We start from the raw sequence: 6,000 nt of genomic DNA, 5'->3' as shown, positions 1-6,000 counted from the left end.
AATTATTGCTTACCTCGGCGTGTGGAAATGTTGGATTTAGAACAGACGAACACTTCATCACGCTCTGTGACTGACGAGGGCAAGCGATGGCTCTATCTAAAGCACCTTTCTATTAGGAAATACACACAGAGCATCCGATGTCTGAACCTCAGTCGAGCTCATCCATCACTCTCTGACGCCTTTCTTTAATTCCTTTAATTGCAGTTTGGTCTTCTGTGCAGAAAAAAATTGCCTCCTTCTTATGATTTTCATTTGCTTTTCTCCACATAAATGACAAATTTAGTTATGTTACAGCTGTTTGCTGTGAGTATGAGGTTTAATTAAGAATTCAGAGATGCGGCTCATGAAAAGCAAAACCTCATTTTAATTTATTTTTCAGATTAGGACGGTCCCGCTTTTAGAGCTTGAATGTTTACATTACAATGTGTACACTGGCCACAATCAGGACTTCTACTGAAATGTTCAGAGGCATCTAGGGGGAAATAATTACCCTAAAAAGTTACCAGTGCCACTCGCAGCGCATTGAAAGCACAGGAGTACAAGGAAACTGTTGCACCACATGCCCTGCTCTCCAAATTTGGCTTCGGGGGACTTTAGTCCTCTTCTCCAGAATGAAATTCAAGTTGAAGGATCGCTGTTTGGATGTGATGCACACCAGTGTGCACATACAGGGGGTCAGAATGGGACTTCCAGGGAGGAATCCAAACACTGGAAAACCAGAGGTACGTCAACCTGAAGGGACATGGGAGCTGCACATGTGCAGTTGCACATAATGGACTCCTTGAACTGAAGGTTCAGCATAAAGTACATCACAATTAAAATAAATCATCATCTCTGTGTGCAAGTAATGTTTTATAACCCTAGGATAAAAGATTTTAGATAGTGCTATATAAGTAACACCAAAAAACATGACCAGCAGGCACATCACTGAAGAACTATACTATACCAACAGATATTATTAAGCTGATCTTTTACAGTGAACAACACCCACATGTAGTCACGGTTTATGCTGCAGGGAGTAATGACAGCTCATTAACATGGAAAAACAAGCCAGCGCTAATGTAAATTGGCTTGAGAAGAGAATGTAACTAACCTCTAATACGATAAAGTGGCTGGTTGTGTTTCTTAGGTTTGTTACTCTGAATGTCTTGGTTGAATATTAGGAAAGTGTTAATTCCATAAACTCGCATCCACAAAGCTTTGAGAAGCTTTGGTGACAACAGCATACAGAGGTATCACTCGCTGCCTTTCAAAATCGAATGTGGTTTCGTTAGACAGCCGTCACTACCCAACTTCGAAACGACTTCCTCGTGACATTGAGAAACTGTCCACTCTTCCTCTTTCTCGCCACTTTCTTTATCTCTCTTACTGTCTTTGCCTCCCACCCATTGCATGAGAACTGCGTGTCAGGCTTGTCACACACTAACGCTGACATGCTCAGAATGGCTTCTTATCTGGCTTACTTGTGAAATTGGCCTACGACGCTCCTATGATACGGTCAGACAAGCTAGCTATACAAAAGACAGGCAGAGGCAGGAGGAGACACCCAAAGAGTCAGACAGTCGAAGCCCATTTCCTGAGAGCAATATTGATCTGATCATCTCCTCTTTCCCTCTTCCAGCTCCAGCTCCTTCCCTCAGACAGCCTTCGGAGAAAGAGGTTGAGTGACAAAGACAGGGGAGAGGATAGAGGCTGAAAGAGACAGATAAGGGGATGACGGCACTGCATCTGTATTCTTTCTACCGGGCACCGCAGTTCAGTACTGTACAGAAATTGTGAAGGGAACAGATTAATAATATAGCCGCACAACCTCTCAAGTGGTGTGGCTCCCAAGCACTCCATTAAAACCACAAGTGCACAAGCTGCAGTAAAGCACTTTAGTCAGCAAGCCCTCAAAATGCTCTATCTGTCCATCTGAAATGCACACCCCTCGCGCTCAAGTTCATTGCTATCAATCAGAAGCTATTAGGCCCGAGGAAAAAAAGCCACAACTGATAAAACCTTCACCGAAGTACATCTTAATTGATGCTTCCATATTCATCCTCCGTATCCCTGTGGTGCAACGCTGACGTGATCTACAAGCTCATCAGAAGGATATTAACCAACTCAGTTTCGTCCAGTGAGACCAACCAAATAAATCTGGACCATCTGAGCACTCACATTACAGCACCCAGCCCATTTCCTCATATTCTCTTCTTCAGTCCTTTGGGCATTCGGAAGGTGAACATTTTAGTGCTGCAGCAATAGAAAGTAGTCATAAGTCTCCTTACGCTAGTAGCCATTCCTTAGGTTTTACTAAGTTTTTCACAATGAAATGAATGTTTTTTTTTAAAGAGTGTGCTTCATTATTCATTATTAAGAATTATATATCCACTGGCATATTATCTGGGACTGACTTGAGTCATGAAACATAAATGTCTAATGTTATGCAAATCTCCAACTTTTGTATAATTGAAGAAAAGCATTGCAGTGAGTACGCAGAAGCTACCAATATGTGGCTGATTGTTTAAATATCACCCAAAAATGAAGCTCTGGTCATCATCATCATCATCATGTTCAACACGTGCACACAATCGGGGGAAACTCAAGGTTCGGTGTCTTGCCCGTATGCAGGCTACAGGAGCTCGGGATCGAATCATTGACCTGTAGACCACCCGCTCTACCTCCTAAGCCACAGCCGCCAAACTTTCTGCTTCTCTTACACATAAATTATACTTCTGCGTCAGATCTACACCATAACCGAAACCCCATTTTTAACCCCTAGCATCGGTGGCAGGGTTCATTATTCACACTGTCACTGAAGATAGGTTCTAATAATTGGGGCTTCCCAGCTCAAAGTCCACATGAAACCGGATCGTGCTGACGTGGTAACGGCATAGCTAATATCTCAGTGCATTTTAGTGAGTGTCGCATGTGTGGCTTTTGCACATTCTCTCCAAGCAGGGTCCTCGAGTGTAACAGCATGGAGTCTTTTCAAAAGCGACAGCACGTCTGAAGCAGACGATCTGTTGCTGTGTTGCTACAGATGAGGAAAGGAGAACTGTGAAAAGTATCCCAGCCAGATTCCCCTGAAACTGTCGGAAGTTCATGTGTGAAAACTGTGTGAATGTTTTCTCTGCATCTTCCTTTCTTTATGTGAAGATTTCATATCTCTCCTTGTAGAGATGTTATTTTAAAGTTCCCTGCCTTCTTTGTCTCCTGTGTTTGTTGACCTCCTCATTTTTGAATGTTTCTACCTGTGCCTCCGATTTAGTCCTTATATGTCTAATCCTGCATCTTTGCATGTTTCTTCTAAGTTTATCCACTTGATCTCTTTTCTCTCTGTGTATTTCTCGGTGTGATTCTGCGTGGTTTCATCTTCCACTATGTGGTTGACCTGTTGGATTTTTATCTGGCTTGCTTCACTGGACCTTATGTTGTTGGACTTAACCTTTGTTGGAGTGTGTCGGAGAGTTGCTATCAACGTTTGTTTTTCTACAATTTACCTGTTTTCATCCAGCATTCTTTTCTACTATGCTGCTTTTGGGTCTTTATCCCACTTTTAATTTTAATTTTTATGTTTATTTAAGCGTTATCTGACAGTATGTTTGCACTAAGTACCGCAGCAATTTCCTAAGCGTCGTAAACCTGCTCAACATTTGGCAATAAAACCCTTTCTGATTCTGATTCTAAACTATGGGCTTAAACTTACCATTGCACCTGATAACAATATGACAGTTTGCCTCTTGTTTTCAGCTTTTAGTTATCTGCCCCAGGCAGATGCAAACAAGTTGGTTAAACTGAAGCTTGGCTTAAAACACCTAAAGCTCGGGCTTGTGTGTCAGATAAACACACCATGCTTATTTGTGCATCTATTGAAAAATTATTTGCCACAATAAAAAAAAAAGTGGCAAACCAAACTAATCAGTCCCTAGCAGATTTTGAGCATATCTGTGAGGGCCAGTCCTCTCACCCACTGCAGCCTTCCTGCAAACCTGAGCCTGTCCCCCTGCTGCTACTGGCATGCGTGCTGCTAACCTGTAAACAATTCATGAGGGCTCTCTCCATATTTCATGGGGCGAAAATGGATGCTTCATGTCAGGAGTGAGCAAGAGTGGAAAGGGAGAGCGACAAAGCAAATAGACTGAGCGAGAGACCGATGACAAGAAGTATGACAAAGAAATGAGATGGGAGAGAAGAATAAAATAGGATGAGGGAGGGGAAAGGACAGAGAGAAAGGGAATTGAATCTGCACAATCTGTGCAGCGGATTCCCTCAGAGCTCATCTCATATCTCTCTACAATTAACATCCATTTCACCTCATTCATTCACCGGGCTACTCTTGACTGTACGTGCGGCTTCCTTTGCTCGCCGACGCTAGCCAAGCGCAGGTGATAGGGCAGGGGATAACAGGATGAAACAAAGGCCAAGAAAGGAGGAAGAAAGAGAAGAAGAAAGGCAGATGGAGAAGGAGAGAGACAAACGCACATTCACTCGGCTCGGCTAATGAATGCGGCGGGTGGCGGCTCCTCCGCAGGGAGCTGCCCTCATAACTGACAGGGCCTGGCTGGGTGTAGTAATTGAAAGTAATGATAATTAATATCATCGGCATAATCACCATTCGTTATTACAGGGAGGATGTTTATGACTTCCTCTGAACGGGAGAAATAAAGCATAGTGTGTTCAAAAGAAGGGAATCTCATTAACCTTTTAGCAATCCTAATCTTGTTTAATATCAAAACGGGAAAAGTGATAACTGTTTTGCAGGAGAGGCACGGTTATTAAAGATTTTTTTAAAAATGAAGAGAAGCAATAAAACATATTCATATTCTGCTACTTTTCCTCTCCATCGAACTGGGAATTGATGTTAAATCTGGATAAATTGGATTTGATGTCATGGATAACAAGCTGGGATTAACAAACACACACACGCATACAAGACTGCTCCTGCATCAATGGGATCAGCATTTTCAGTTATAGGCACCCACAACAATCAAAGAGAAGTGCAGTTGAGAGGGAAATTATGGTAGTCAAATGTAGGAGATAAGCAGAGGACTATGACCAGGAACAAAGTCGGTCTTTAGTTTATGGCGGTTTCAAGTTGGTGACGTATCAGGAGGTGAAAGGAGAATGTCATAATAAACGAATGCGAATCACGAACATTACTCTACTTGTTTGAGTACGACGTGCGATGTATCACCAAGTGAAACATACTGGAAGATTAGTAATATCATGAGTGAAATATGATTGTGCTCAAATTGAGCAATCAGGCCAGCTCCACTCCGACGCGCTGCATTTTTCACAGAACACGAGGAAAGAAACTGAATTATGAAGGAGAAGATGTCACTCAGAGGGGACAAGCTTCAACCAAGCATGCAAGGGGAAAAAATCCTTTTCTCCCTCATGCACCCTATTAAAAAAACAACACCCTATAGTTATTCAGTTAGTTCAAGTACAATTACATGCCTTTCAATTGCAAATCAGAGCAGAGCTGTGAATCCAAATAGACAATCAAGTAAGGTCGCTTCCAAAAACACAGGCCGACGTTAAGCCAACTGCAGCCTATTAGGGAAGGGACATATGTAGGTAAATTACAGCGTGCACCCAGGGGATATGCAAATCTGCAGGACCTCCCGCATGACTTACCTTCTTTCTTTCTTTTTTTTATCATGCAAGCCATGTCGGTGTTATAAGCCTCGTAAGAGAAAGCACAGGGAGTGTGGGCCAGTGAATGCCTCCCTTTTGTGATGAGGTTATCAAATGCTTTCCTAATAGCCAACAGCCCAACTTTGCCCGTGTGAAAGGATTAAGGAGAATTGTTCTGATAACAGCAGCTGAATTGTTACAACTTTAACACAGCCGCTGTGAACGTTAGGAAGAAGGCGAAGAGCCGTTTCACTGTGTGTCTTTTTTAGAGACCAGACCTCTCGACGTTTTCCATCTTTGCCCGTTAACAGTTTGGTAGCTTTTTCTGCACTCCTCTCTTGCACTTTTGAGTGAAACCTCTGCCTCTAATAGCAG

The sequence above is a fragment of the Rhamphochromis sp. 'chilingali' genome (genome assembly GCF_963969265.1).
Source record: "Rhamphochromis sp. 'chilingali' genome assembly, chromosome: 17".
NCBI classification, from domain to species: Eukaryota; Metazoa; Chordata; class Actinopteri; order Cichliformes; family Cichlidae; genus Rhamphochromis; species Rhamphochromis sp. 'chilingali'.
The sequence above is the reverse complement of the archived record's forward strand: the minus strand, read 5'-3'. Positions refer to the sequence as shown.